Here is a 15,263-nt window from a genome sequence, read left to right as displayed (position 1 = left end):
CTTCACCAAGTTGCTTTTGATTCAAAGCATTTTATCACAGAAACAGAAAACAAGCTAGGATATTTATTTATTTATGATTTTATTTTTGTGGACATCCAGAACATTGAAAATAACACAGTGGACAAAACTGTCATCAAGACCCTACCCCCACAACAGTGTGTTATTATAGTTAACTTTCTCATCACCGTAACAAAACATTTGATGTAAACAATTTAAAGAAACAGCTTAACTAAGGATTTATCTTGGCTCACAACTTCAAAGCTTTCAGCACATTGTGGGAGATTCCATTGTTTCTGGGTCAATGTTAGGTAGAGCATCATGGAGTAGGAGCATGTGGCACAGCTTACCTGCCTCATGGTAGAAAAGCAGCAGACCCAGATCGTCCTTCAAGAGCGCAGCATCCATAGACTTTCTCCTCTCGCCATCCTCCATCTCCTAAAGCGTTCAGGATCAATCAAAACAGCACCATCAGCTGGTGATTAAATGTTTAGCACACGTTTGAATATTTAAGCTACAGCACTGCATTTCAGGCTTCCCAAGGCCCCTGTATATCCCATTTGTCCATTTTCAAGAGTCTCCAGAGTTTTAAGCATCCAAGATTATTCAAAGGCCTAAGTTTGGGAGTATTTTCTGAGACTCGGGGTCTTTGCTGTGAACACCTGTTGGGAAGAAAGAAAGAAAGGAAGGAAGAAAGAAAGAAAGAAAGAAAGAAAGAAAGAAAGAAAGAAAGAAAGAAAGAAAGAAAGAAAGAAAGAAACTAGAAAGAGTGAGCAAGTAACTAAGGAAGTGAACAAGCTACATGCTCCCAAGATGGAATGGACAAGGTAAACTTTCTAACTCCAAGGGAGGAATGGGGGCATACCAAGAGAAGATGGAATCAAAGCAGGAACAGAACCAAGCAATGGACACATTAAATCAATTAGTCCACATGTGGTCTCTCAGGCACCAGATGTCAGCATCATCTTTAACAGATCGGGAACACCCTGCTCCCGTAGCTTTGCCTTTTTCAGTCCACATGGTTTCTGATTTATGTTGGCTCTACTCATTGCCTGCAGCTCTTCACAGCTGATGTTGCACAACCTGGAGTCCCCATTGAAGTACCAGCTTTGCTTCCAGAGCTACACATACCGCCTCTGGGGCAGACTATTGGGGTCCCAACCCTACCACACATGGCTGGAACTCCCAGGCCTTCCTCTGAGATCTGAGTGGAAGTTTCCAGCGATCCTACATCTTTTGTATTTTCTGCTTGTCTACAAAACCAGTACCGTACCAAGATCTGCTGCTGGCTGGGATGTCAGCCTAGGCTCTGAAAGGCTGAACTCATGAAAATCCTTATCTAGATGGTCCTATGTGTGCAGAGTACTCTGAAGGCTTCTCAGAGATGAATTCAAACCTTAATACCCTCGATCTTGCAATGGGAGAGGTTCTGCCAATTCCTCAGATGTCCTGAAAGTAACTTTCTCATGGCTACTTCACTTCTTTTCTCCCACATAGCACCCATGTCCTATTTGCCTGCAACTTTAAATGTTTCACATTTGTAGTCAAACAGCACAGATTTCAAACCTTTCTGCTTTTCTTGTAATGCTCTCAATTCTTGTCAAAAATGTAGCTAAAGGCAGCCAAGCAGAGCTTGTTCTACAGACTAAATGCTGTGCCATCTTGAAATCCCCCCATCAAATCAATTAGTCCATTACATTCAAATTCAGCATCACTTCAAGCCTTATGGTATGGAAAGAACATATATAAATTATTTGCTAGGATGTACCATGAATGAATGGCCTTGTAATGAATAATTTCGATTGTCAACATGATTGGATTACTAGATGCTTAGGGCCTTCATAGGTTACTCTTTTGGATGTGTCTCAGAGGGTATTTTCAGAGACAATTAACTGGGGAGAAGACATACTTTGAATATTAGAAGCATCATCCAATGAGGAGAGAGAGAGAGAGAGAGAGAGAGAGAATATGATTGAAGAGGAAAGGGTGAGTTGAATACTCACATTCTTTTCTCTGCTTCTTCATCCCCTGGGATAGGAGCTGTCAACTGATGAGCCTGGGATCAAGCTGCTCCTGAGACCATGCATTCCCCAGCAGGACGGACTGTGCCTTTCATTTGTGACTCTAAACAAATCTTGCCCTCCTTCAGCTGCTCTATGCAGGAATTTTATAACAGCAGTAAGCTTGTATCCCAATTCCCAACACAGTCCTCATTTGCATAGGAGTGGAGGGCAATAACAACCTGGTCTGCCTTCTGGTCTCATTAGCTCCAACCAGAATCACCAACTATAGCAATTATAGCATCTTAGGGATTCTCAAACTCATTTCTTAAAACTTCCAAATTCTTAAAAACCGCATTGTCGAGTATTCACAGTGAAGACTCGCTTATCAAGCAACAGCTTTCTATACCTCTTTGTTTTTCTATCTTGGAGATGGAGCTTAGGGTGTCACATGGGCAAGGCAAGCTACTAGTGCTGTGCTCCCAGCCTTGTATTCTCTACATTGCCTAGGCTGGTTTTGAACTCACTTTGCAGCCTATGCAGGATTTGAACTCATGCTATTCTTTCCTCTCTCTCTCCTCATTGGCTGGTAATAGACCAATGCCATCATCTGAACTAGTTTTTGCCATTACTGTGTTTAATCAGCAGCTGCAAACAGCTTACATGAACACAGTGGTGAATCCTCTCACCTGGACTGAGAGGTGCCTGGGAGGTTAGCGAATATCTGAGAGTGTCTGTGAGGGTATTTCTAGGGAGGTTAGACATGTGGAGGAGCGATTGAGCAGGCCAGTCCCATCCCATACCTGGCAGCACTAGCTAATATCCTTCAAGTTCCATCTTCCCGAGCTGCTACATTTGTAGCTGCTTCATAATGTACCAGCATCAGATATCAGCCTCTTTAACAGTTTTTAACATATGTCTACACCAGCACTCTCCATGGAGCTTCTAGTCCTCCAGTCTAGGATTAGTGTTTTGCCCTTAGTTCTCCATGGTCTGAGGGTTTCAGTGTCTTGGATTGAGTAACTACCAGTTTCGCTGACTCTCCAGCATACTGACTCCTAGTGTTGGATGGTCTTGCCCTCCAACTGTGTAATCCATTCTAACAAAGTCTCTGTCTCTCTCTGTCTCTGTCTCTCTCCGTCTCTGTCTCTGTCTCTGTCTCTCTCATTTTCATTCTTATTCTACCTCTCCCATCAAAACTCAAGACAGGGACAAATTTATTTTGCTTCTGTTTTCAAAGGATTGCGTTCATAAAGGCAGGAAAGGCAGAACACAGCTGGTCAGTTCCTCTCGTGGCTGCCAAGAAACAGAAAAGGAACACAGGAAGGGCCAGGATAAGGCATAGCCTTCACTCTCCCCACCTCAGTGACCTAGTTTCTTCTACTAGAATTTTCCTATTGTATAGTACCCGCCCCCAATGTCGTTCCCTTCCACAGAATTTTCCTATTTTATAATACCCATCCCCCCCACACTATTCTCTTCCACAGGGCTTCAGAGCATTGACCTGGGTAGAGCCCCTGTTATCTGGTCTTTTCTGAAGGAGAGCTCACAGGTACCCTGAAGTGTCTCAGCAAACCCCTACATGCTTCTCAATGTAATTGAGTTGATAATTAAGACGAACTGCCGCAGTGATCGTTGCTGTTTGCTGAGGGCTTTCCTGGGTTACTGCTGCTGTTCTCTGTCTCTCTTTGTGACCAACAGTCTTTGCATCCCTGTGTGAGCTTAGCGGTCAGCTAATGGTTGGTCTGAGAGTCCTGCATAGCCTTGAACCAATGAGTCTCCTGCCTCTGCTCAGCCTGCTGGGCTCTCAAAACACCAGCAGGTGCTTTATAACGGCCTTAGCCTTCATTTTTCTTTTGCAAAGTACCTCAAGGTCAGTCAGAGGTGAGCAATTAGGGCCCTTTCAGAGTATCCTGGGGATTTTCATTGCCCTGAACACATACAGGGTTTTGCAGATTCCCAGGAACATGCTCGAACTTTCTCTGTCTCTCTGTGAATGTCTCCTTCCCCAGCTCATTGTAAAGGCTTGGAAGTCTCTTTTTTTAGCCCCTGCTGGAGAACATGCCTCCAGCTGCTTCACCATTTAATCGCTGCTGGTGAGGTTTCATAAATACACTGGGTGCTGGATTGTTTGCAGAGTGAGCCCCGAGTTATGTCACATGAGAAGCAGCCCCCAGAATGTGGCTTTTCAGTGAATATCTAGAGAGAAACAGCAGAAATTCTCTAGGACCATGGCTGGTAGCACCTTTTCTTTATCTGCTCCCAATACTTTTTGGTTTGCACAACTCTCACGGTTTCCAGGATTTTGTTTTTCAGAATATGATACAGAGGTAGATGAGGATCAGGAGGAGAGTAGGGGCAAGCTGAGACCTCATTAAGGTCAAGGTCATTGTTCTTTCATTCTTATTGTGTGTGTCTGAATGCTTGTCTACCTGCATAGCTGCACACTACATGAATATTGTACTCACAGAGGCCAGAAAAGGGAGTCATTTCTCTAGAATTGAAGTTATAGGTGGTTGTGAGCTACCATGTGGGTACTGAGAATAGAATACTGGTCTTTCTTTTTCTTTTTTTTTTTTAAATTATTTTCTTTATTTACATTTCAAATGCTATCCTGAAAGTTCCCTATACCCCCACCCCACCCATGCTCCCCTACCCACCCACTTCCACTACTTGGCCCAGGCATTCCCTTGTGCTGGGTCATACAAAGTTTACAAGACCAAGGGGCCTCTCTTCCCAATGATGGCCCATTAGGCCATCTTCTGTTACATATGCAGCTAGAGACACAAGCTCAGGGGGTACTGGTTAGTTCATATTGTTGTTCCACCTACAGGGTTGCAGCCCCCTTCAGCTCCTTGGGTACTTTCTCTAGCTCCTCCATTGGGGACCCTGTGTTCCATCCAATAACTGGCTATGAGCATCCACTTCGGTGTTTGCCAGGCACTGGCATAGCCTCACAAGAGGCCACAATATCAGGGTCCCTTCAGCATAATCTTGCTGGCATGTGCATTAGTATCTAGGTTTGGTGGCTGATGATGGGATGGATTCCCAAATGGGGTAGTCTCTGGATAGTCCATCTTTTCATCTTAGCTCTAAATTTTGTCTCTGTACCTGTATCCTTTCATGAGTATTTTGTTCCTTATTCTAAGGAGGAATGAAGTATCCACACAATGGTCATCCTTCTTGGTTTTCTTCTGTTTTGCATAATGTATCTTTGGTATTCTAAGTTTCTGGGCTAATATCCGCTTATCAGTGAGTGCATATCTAGTGACTTCTTTTGTGATTGGCTTACCTCACTAAGGATGATATCCTCCAGATACATCCATTTGCCCAAGAATTTCATAAATCCATTGTTTTTAATAGCTGAGTAGTACTCCACTGTGTGAATGTACCACATTTTCTGTATCCATTCCTCTNTTGAGGGACATCTGGGTTCTTTCCAGCTTCTGGCTATTATAAATAAGGCTGCTATGAACATAGTGGAGCATGTGTCCTTATTACCAGTTGAAAGACCTTCTGGGTATATGCCCAGAAGAGGGAATACTGGTCTTTCACAGGAACGGCAAGTGAACTGAGCCATCTCTCCAGCTCCAGCTCACTATTCTCGCCAAAATGTGTTTTATATATGCGCAGGTATACATGGATGTGTGAGTGAGTGCGTGTGGAAACCAAAGCTCAACCTTTGGTTGCACATCTTGGTTTTTTTGAGACAGAGGCTCTCACTGACCTAGAAGTCATTGATAAGGTGAGGCTGGTTGACCAGCAATGCCCGAGGGATCTGCCCGTCTCAATCTCTCAACTCTGGGATTGCAAGCTCCACCACACCTTGCTTTCTCTGTATAGGCTCTGGGGATTGAACTCAGATCCTTGTGAGGGAAGGCACGGGAAGGTGGGGTGACAATATTCAGCGTTTTGAGAGGGAAATAAAATTCCATTCAATTACCTGATGGCTACAAAAATGACTTTAAAGAATGAAGGTGAAACAAAGACATTCCTGGGCATACTTGTTACTACTCTTCTCATCTCTGTGACAAAAATACCAGACCAAAAATGACTTAAGAAAGAAAGAATTTATTTCATTTTAGAGTCTGAGGGATGAAGTCCAGTCCATCATGGCGGGAAAAGCATGGCAGGGGAGTTTGAGGTCACATGATGGCCCCAGTTAAGGAGCAGAGAGAGATCAACCCTGATGCTCAGCTGTTTCTCATTTTTGGCTACTTCCAGGATCCCTACCCAAGGACTATCTATAAATAAAGCAGATCTTCCCATCCCAGTTAACTCAGTCTAGATAATTACTCGTGATCTTGCCCAGAAGTTTGTTTCCCATGTAATTTTAGATTGTATGAAGTCCCATGCACTGTTTTATATTTTAAGTTTTTAATTTTTAATATTTTTTTTGTCAAGTCGACACAAGATGAGTCCTCTGGGGAGAGAGAGCCTCAAATGAGAAAATGCAAATGCCCCCTTCAGACTGGTCTCCAGGTAAGTCCGTAGTAGCATTTTATTGATTTCTGATTGCTGTGGATGGGCCCAACTCCATGTGCATAGAACCACTCTTAAGCATGTTGTCCAGGGTTGTATGAAAACCATAGAAATTAAGACGGTAAAACATTACTTTACAGCCCCTGCTTCTAGGTTCCTGCCTTAACTTCTCTCAAAAATGGGCTATAACCTACAAGCTGAAATAGACCCTTGCCTCTCCATATTGCCTTTGGTCATGGTGTTTATCAAACCAGTACAAACAATCACACTAGGCGACTATGAGCTTAGAGAATGTGTTGTTACCCAGTTCTCCAAACAAGAAACACAAAAGGAAGCTCTTGATGCAGAAAACAGGTGACTCGCTAGTCATACAACTCCAGTGGAAACTGGGAACATCAGGCCATCCTTTTTTTTTTTAACCTGGTCTAAAACCAATGGACAGGTAACCAGCATGCATCATGCATTGTATGGCTGGGCCTGTAGCTTACAGAAGCAAAGCGTATGTGATACTGACAGCACAGAAGCCAAGCTGTGCTGGACTGTGGAAGGATGCCAGATGGTAGCTCAGGTCTTAAAATGAGATATTAAACCAGAAGGTTGCAATACTAGCTACATACATACATATACTGTCTCTTCTCTTCTTCTTTAAAAAGACATAAAGCCATTTATTTAAAACAATTCAATACTGCATTGTTGGATAAGTAACACAAGGCTATAATGATAAGAACACAGACATCACAATGGAGAACAGAGCTGTGGGAGCGGAACACATCTATGTCAATGAAATTTAGTTAATACAAATCTAGACAAAACTCTGTTGAATGAGATTAATGAAAATCCTAAAGTAACTATTAGAGAAATAATGTCCAGAAGATCAAGACTACGCAGTTCTATACTGTCATTCTCCCTGGACACCTCATTCAAAGAACTACATATTACAATAGAAAATATTCACTTAGTGTGAAAGAAAACAGAAGAGAGGGAATAGAGGAGGAATGTAAAAAAAACCAAGCTTATACAAAAAAAGTAAAATGGGAGATATTAATCCATAAATGTCGGGTAGACATCTCATATCCAAACTAACTAAAAGGCAGAGATAGAATATCTAAATAAACAAAATCAGGGATGAAAGGGGCAGGCGATAACAACAAACACTGAGGAAATCCAAAGAATCATTAAGTCATACTTCAAAAATCTGTACTTCACAAAATTGGAAAATCTAAAAGAAATGGACAAATGTATTGATAGGTTACCAAGTGATATCGAAACAAGTGGTCACTTATCAAGTGATATCTAAAACAAGGTTAGATAAACAATTTAAAAGACCTGTATCCCCTAAGGAAATAGAAGCAGTCTTTAAAAGTCTCCCCCTGAACCCCTCATAAATGCCCAGGATGAGACAGTTTTCAAGCAGAATTCTACCAGACTTTCAAAGAGATGATGCCAACAGTTCTATAATTATTTCACAAAATAGAAACAGAAGGAACATTGCCAAATTCATTTTATGAGGCCACATTCATTCTGATACCCAACCACACAAAGACTCAACGGAGAAAGAGAATTACAGACCAGTTTCTCTCTCATGAATAATTGATGCAAAAATATTCAATAAAATACTCACAAACAGAATCCAAGAAAACATAAAAAAGATCATCCACCATGAGCAAGTAGGCTTCATTTTAACCATGAAGGGATGGTTCAACATGCAAAAATCTGTCAATGTAGCCCACCATATAAACAAACTGAAAGAAAAAATAAACCACATGATCATCTCATTAGATGCTGAAAAGAACCTTTAACAAAATGCAACATCCCTTCATGTTGAAAGTCTTGGAGAGATCAAGGATACTAGGTGCATACCTAAATATAATAAAGGTAATATACAGCAAGGTGATAGTCAACATAAAATTAAATGGAGAGAAACTCAAAGCAATTCCCCTAAAACCAGAAACAAGACAAGGCAGTCTTCTCTTTCTCTCTCTCTCTCTCTCTCTCTCTCTCTCTCTCTCTCTCTCTCTCTCTCTCTGTCTCTCTCTCCCCTCTCTCTCCATATCTAATCAATATAGTACTTGAATGTCTAGCTAAAGCAATAAGATAATTAAAAGAGATCAAGGGGATATAAAGTGGAAAGCAAAAAGTCAAAGTATCAGTAATTGCAGATGATTCTACCATAGAACTCATAAAGCTTATAAACACCTTTAGCAAAGTGACTGGATACAAGATGAACTCAAAAAACAAAGCAAGCAAGCAAGTAAGCAAGCAAACACCCCCCCCCCCAGTAGCCTTCCTATATACAAATGACTGAGAAAGAAATCAGGGAAATAAAACTCTTCACAATAACCACAAATAAAATAAAATATCTTGGTAAAACTGTAACCAAGCAAGTGAAAGACCTGAATGACAAGAATTTTGAGTCTTTGAAGATAGCAATTGAAGAAATCAGGAGATGGAAAGATCTCCCATGTTCATGGACTGGTACGATTAACACAGTGAAAATGACCATCTTATCAAAAGCAATCTATAGATTCAATGCAATTCCCACTAAAATTCAAACACAACAACTTATAGTCTTTGAAAGATCAAGACTCAAGTTCATATGGGAAAAAATTTAAAAAACACCTCCAGGATGCCTAGAACAACCTGTACAATAAAAGAACTTTTCGAGGTATGGATTTTTGAGGTCCTGGATTTCAAGTTCTACTACAAAGCTATAGTAATAAAAAACACATGGTATTGGCATAAAAAACCAGACAGGTGGGTCAATGGAATCAACTCACAGACCCAGAAGTAAATCTACACACCTGTGGACACCCAAGTTTTGGCAAAGAAGCCAAAATTATACAATGAAAAGAAGAGAAAGCATCTTTAACCAATGGTTCTGGTCTAACTGGAATGTCAGCATGTAGAAGAATGCAAATAGGTCCACATTTATCACCCTGAGGGCAACTCAATTCCAAGTAAATCAAAGACCTCAACATAAAACCAGATACAAAGAACCTGACAGAAGAGAAAGTGGGGAATATCTTTGAATATATTGGCACAAGAGACAACTTCCTGAATAGATCACTGATAGCACAGGTGCCGAGAGCAATAGTTTTTAAACGGGACCTTATGAAACTGAAAAGCCTCTGTAAGGCGAAGGACACTGTTAATAGGACAGAAAAGCAGCCTGCAGAATGAGAAAAGACCTTCGCCAGCCCTACATCTGACAGGGGGCTGATTTCCAGAATATATAGACTCAAGAAACACGACATCAACAAACCAAATAATTCCATTAAAAATGGTGTACAGATATAATCAGAGAATTCTTAACAAAGGAATTTCAAATGGCCAGGAAGCACTTAAAGAAATGTTCAACATCCTTAGCTATCAGGGAAGTGCAAATCTAAAGGACTCTGAGATTCTGTCTTTCACCTGTCAGAATGGTTAAGATCAAAAACTCAAGCTCATGCTGGCAAGGATGTGGAGCAAGGGGGAAGCCCCCCACCCCACCCCATCCCATTACTGGTGTGAGTGGAAACTTGTACAGCCACTTTGAAAATTAATATGGAGGTTTCACAGAAAATTGGGAATTGATCTACTTCAGAACCCAGATATACCACTCTGGCGCATATACCCAAGGGGCACTCCATCATACCACAAGGACACTTGCTCAACTATGTCCTTAGTAGCTTTATTTGTAATAGCCAGAGACTGAAAACAACCTAGATGTCTGTTAACCAAAGAATAAAGAAAATGTGGTGCTTCTGTACAATGGAACATCTATTACTTGTTTAAAAAAAAAATGACATCACAAAATTTGCAGGTAAATGGATGGAACTAGAAAACAATTATCCTAACTGAGGTGTCTTGTCTGTATTCAGAGGATGTGTTTAGAGAGTTTAAGAAATGTGTCACTCCAAGTGACCCGGGAAGTGGAAGCGGGCGCAGTCCTGCCTGGCAGGATAGACTTCTGACCAAAACAGTCAGCAGAGAAAGAGATGTATTGTAATGACAAACAGCCAACCCATTACGAAGAAACAATTAGAGACATGCAAATAACTTGTAATGAATTCCTAAAACATGTGGAGCAGAGCCAAACCAAGCTGAATGGGAGGATAATTGACCAATAACCAGTGGATGCTTTAGTAGCAGCCATGGTTAATTTTCATTATCAGTTTGACTGGTTTTTGGAGTCACCATGGAAACATACCTCTGTGTGTGTCTTGTGAGGGTTTAAGTGGGAAGACTTACCTTGATGTTGGGAGCACGGTCCCATGGGATGGAGTCATGAATTCAATCTAAAAGAAAAAGTGAGCTGAACTCCAGTATTCATGTCTCTTTGTTTTTTAGACTGTGAGAGCCATTTGACCAGCTGCCTCAGGCTCTGGCTACACTGAAAGCCACCATCATTCATTCCCCTCCTGGTGGACTGTAATCTTATGTTCAAGGTCGCATGATAAAGTATGCTAATAAAAAGCATTGTGGGGGAGAAAGATTTTGTTGTTGTTGTTTTCTGTTTTGGTTTTGTTTTGGTTTTTAGCTGGCAAGTCCAGGCTACCGTCCTTCATTGTGGATAAGTAAAGGCAGGAGCATGAAGAAACATGGCACATCTAACAGCAAGAGCAGAGAAATGAATGCACATACATTCAGCTTCTTGCATGACTGTACCCAGCTAAACTTCTTCACTCTTACATAGTTCAGAACCCTATGCTCAGGGAATGGTGCTGCCCACAGTGGGCTGAATCATCCCATAGCAATTAACTCAATTGAGGCAATGCCTTCTAAGATATGCCCACTGGCCAATCTGATCTAGACAATCTCTCTCCTTGAGACTCTCTTCCAGGTGATTCTAGGTTGTCAAGTTGACAAAGCTGACCCCCCTCAGTACCACATGAAGAACATTGGTATTGATAAATGGAACTGCTGTTGGAATAAACAGGATGGCTCATGTGATGGAACCATGTGGTTGCTAGGTTGCTGGAACTGGTTTGTGGGAGATGTGGACTACAGAGCTCCTAGAAGGCTTCAAGCAGAGCTTAACAGACCATTCTGGTGGGAGCTTGGAAGACTAGAATGTTGAAAGAAATGGAGACAGCAGAGGCCTAGTTCGTGGGGCCCCAAAGAGGAGCAAGAAGCAAGCGAAATGGCTTGGTAGGTAAATGTTCTTGCAGCCTAGCCTGGTGCCCTGAGTTTGATTTGGGGAACCCATATCACAAATGGTTAGAAAAGATGCCCAAAAGTTGCCGTCTGATCAACACACATGTGCTGTAGTTCACACACACACACACACACACACACACACACACACACACACACACACACAGTATAATTTTTAAAATCAGAAATGAAACAAAGAGGAATGAGTCTATTAGGACAGGGGTGAAGCCTATTTCTGTTATATTTTGGGGAAGAATGCATTTTCCTCTGGTCCTGAGAACTTGACTGATGCTGAGTGAGCTAATCTGTATTGGGGGAGGAAACTTTAATTGAGCTTAGCATTCAGCCTGAGGCATGGCTCCTGACCACTGTTCTTATTTGGATCCACAGTGAGAGGGAACAAAAAGATACAGCAAAGGTGAAGTTTGCCTAGGCAAGGAGTGTCAGTAAGGTAAAAGTAGTGGGCGAAGGGGGCACAGAGAAAGCATCTGTAGAAGTAGATGGGATGAGTGTCATTGAAGAGAGACCTCCTGTCTGCACTGTGGCAATGGGAATGTTGCCTGGAGGTCAAGACTTCTCCTTGAAGGCTGAGAAATGCACAATTGAGCAAGATTCCTCAAAGATTGTGTGACAGGGCCAGACTCTCTGAAAGGAAACTGGGGATGGGAAGCATTGCACAAAGATGCAATGGTAAAACTCAAGGTGCAGTGGATGGAGAAGACACCAGGGGCATAGATGTTTGCCAAAGAAAGCCCAGATCTGGTGTGAAGAAAGGCAGGCTAAGATTATCCCATCATAAGCCCATGAGGCTGAATGTGAAGTTGTAGGGTTTGGTGGTGTCTGGCTGGTGTAGGTCTTGCTTTAATTCAATCTCTTCTCAGTATACCCTTAGCATAATCTTTAGGGGTGGGAATTCTTTAAAAAAAAAACTCAATTAATTAAAAAAGTTTTGTATACATCCCAATTGCTGCTTCCCCTCTTGGTTACCCCTCACTGAGTCCCTCCTCTTTCCCCTCTTCTTCTCCTATGAGAGGATTTGGCATCCCCCTTGGTATTCCTCCACCCGGGTGCATCAAACCTCTGCAGGGTTAGGTGCATCTTATCTCACTGAGGTCAGACAAGGCAGCCCTGTTAGGGAAAGGATTCCACAGACAGAAATAGTTTAAGGACTGCCCCTGCTCCAGTTTTTGGGGAACCCACATGGAGACTGAGCTGCACATCTGCTACATATGTGCTGGGGGCCTTGGCCAAGCCTGTGTATGCCCTTTGGTTGGTACCTCAGTCTCCGAGAGCTCCTAAGGGTCCAGGTTAGTTGACTCTGCTGGTCTTCCTGTGGAGTTTCTATCCTCTTCAAGGCCCTCAATTCTTCCCCCAACTCTTTTGCCACAGTCCCAAATCTTTGTCCAATGTTTGTCTGCGGGTATCTGCCTCTGTTTCAGTCATCTGCCAGCAGCTGCCAGACCTCTACCCAGTAAAGCCTCTCAGAGACTCCTGTCTGCAAGCATAGCAGAGTGTCATTAATAGTGTCAGGGATTGGTGCTTGCCCATGGAGTAGGTGTCAAGTTGGGCCAGTCACTGTTTGGTCGTTCCCTCAGTCTTTGCTCCAGAGGACAAATATTGGGCTGAAAGTTTTATGGATGGGTTAGTGTCCTTATCCCTCCACTGGAGATCCTACCTGGCTACAGGAGGTGGCCTCTTCAGTTTCTATATCCTCACTATTAAGTGTCTTGGCTAAGGTAATGGACACAACAGAATACTATTCAGCTACTAAAAATAAGGACATCATGAATTTTGCAGGCAAAAGGATGGAACTAGAAGATATCATTCTGAGTGAAGTAACCCAGACATGCAGGATATGTACTCACTGATAACTGCATATTAGCTGTAAAGTAAAGGATACTCGTGATAAACTCCACAGCCCTAAAGAAGCTAAAGAAGGAAGGCCCACGTGAGAATGCTCAAACCTCACTTAGAAGGGAGAATAAAATAGTCATAAGAGGAAGAAGGAGGGAGGGAACTCGGTGGGAGGGGGTGGGGAAGGATGGGGGGGGCAGGAGCTGATGTGGGGAGAGACAGGAGAAAAGGCCAGAGGGCTAGGAGAATGAATGGAAATCTGCAGCTGCTGAGGGTGGGAGGCGGGGTGGGGTGAATCTCTAGGAAGTCCAGAGATTTGGGATGGAGGAGGCTCCCAGGAGTCAATGCAGGTGACCTTAGGAACAAAAAAATCTTATTCTGTGCCATTGTATACTGGAAGCATATAACCTATTGTTTTATTTCATAGGGGTTACAGTTCAGAGATTGTTCTGAGTCTGAGAAGAGACACTGGATTTCTTAACAATGTTGGGGCTGTTAAAAGACTGTAGGGACCTGGAAAGATGGATCAAATGCATTTTACATTATGGAATGAAAATAAAGCTTTAGAGACCAGGGGTGGGTTGGTATGATTTAAAGTGATGTATTTGGGTGCCAAGGTAATGTGGACTGAAGCTGTGATTGTTAATATTCTTTGTCAACTGGACTAGACTTAGAATTACCATGGGATATGTATGTGGGTGTGTCTATGAGGTGGTTTCCAGGAAGGTTTAGTTGAGAGATGGGAACATCCACCTGCAACATGGGAAGGACCATGCAATGTTCTGGGATCCTGGGCTAAATAAATAAGAGAGAAGGTGAGGGGACTTTCAGCATTCATTTCTCTCTGCTCCTGACTGTGGACAAGCTGTGAACAGTCACCTTATTCTCTGCCACCATGGTGACACCTGTTCTGTCACTCCTTCTCCAGATAATGGGCTGCACCTTTCAACTGTGAGCCAAATAAAGTCCTTTTGTTAGATATTTTCTTACAGAAGCAAGAAAATAACTAATATAGACACTCATTTCCAGTCTTGTATAGGATGACCAGGTAGAGGGTGGGCAAATAATATCAGTGTGAACAATACCCAAACCCCACAGGGCATCACAGACCTCTGGGCAACACTTAACTCAAGAGCAGGTATTGGAGTGGTCTGAGGGGTGGAGCTCAGGGTCAGCCTTAAGGTCATCTGCATCCACATGACCAGTGTCACAGGAACTATTTTTTTCTTTCCATAGCAGAGCAAATTTGGAAAGTGTAGGCAAGAAGTTTCATTATCTAGAAATTAAACAACAAACTCCAAATGGCTGGTGGGGTAAAGAAGAGCCACAGAGACAACGAGAAAACAGAAATGAATGCATTCTCAGCTTACCGGAACATATGGGCTCTGGAGAAAGCTTTGGCAAGAGGGAAATTGAAGGCCAAGAAGGGATCCATATCAAAAGAAGAAGAATCTTGGATCAATAACCCAAACTTCCTCTTTAAAATACTGGGAAAGTGGAGAGAAAATGAAGCTGGAAGAGGGAAGGCGGTGATGAAGGCTGGGGCTGAGGGTAATGGGACAGAGAACAGACAGAAGGGAGTTGACAGAAAAACAAACATTGATTCTTTCAAAAGATCCATACCATCGACTGATCTTTAGTCAAACTGATGGAGTCGGAGAGTAAGAGGGCTGAAGTTACTAAAACAGAAGGGAAGGGGCATGATTGCCATACACAGATAGAAGAAGGGAGGAAACCGAATGCGGGGCCACTATGTACCAAGTAAGTAGTGTCCTTTGTTGCTAGAAAGGC

General features: G+C 42.5%; 1 long non-coding RNA gene across 1 annotated transcript in view; it reads left to right on the top strand.

Moving 5' to 3' along the window:
* LOC110334608 overlaps positions 1 to 14,044 on the top strand; it is a 49,387-nt gene extending 35,343 nt beyond the window's left edge. Inside the window, exons 2-3 of the long non-coding RNA XR_002381129.1 lie at positions 6,412 to 6,479; positions 13,900 to 14,044. This is a non-coding gene — a long non-coding RNA (uncharacterized LOC110334608). The remainder of the gene's footprint in view (positions 1 to 6,411; positions 6,480 to 13,899) is intronic.
* Positions 14,045 to 15,263: the final 1,219 nt, after the last annotated feature.

Source organism: Mus pahari, chromosome 17, assembly GCF_900095145.1.
Source record: "Mus pahari chromosome 17, PAHARI_EIJ_v1.1, whole genome shotgun sequence".
NCBI lineage: Eukaryota > Metazoa > Chordata > Mammalia > Rodentia > Muridae > Mus > Mus pahari.
The sequence above is the reverse complement of the archived record's forward strand: the minus strand, read 5'-3'. Positions and strand labels throughout refer to the sequence as shown.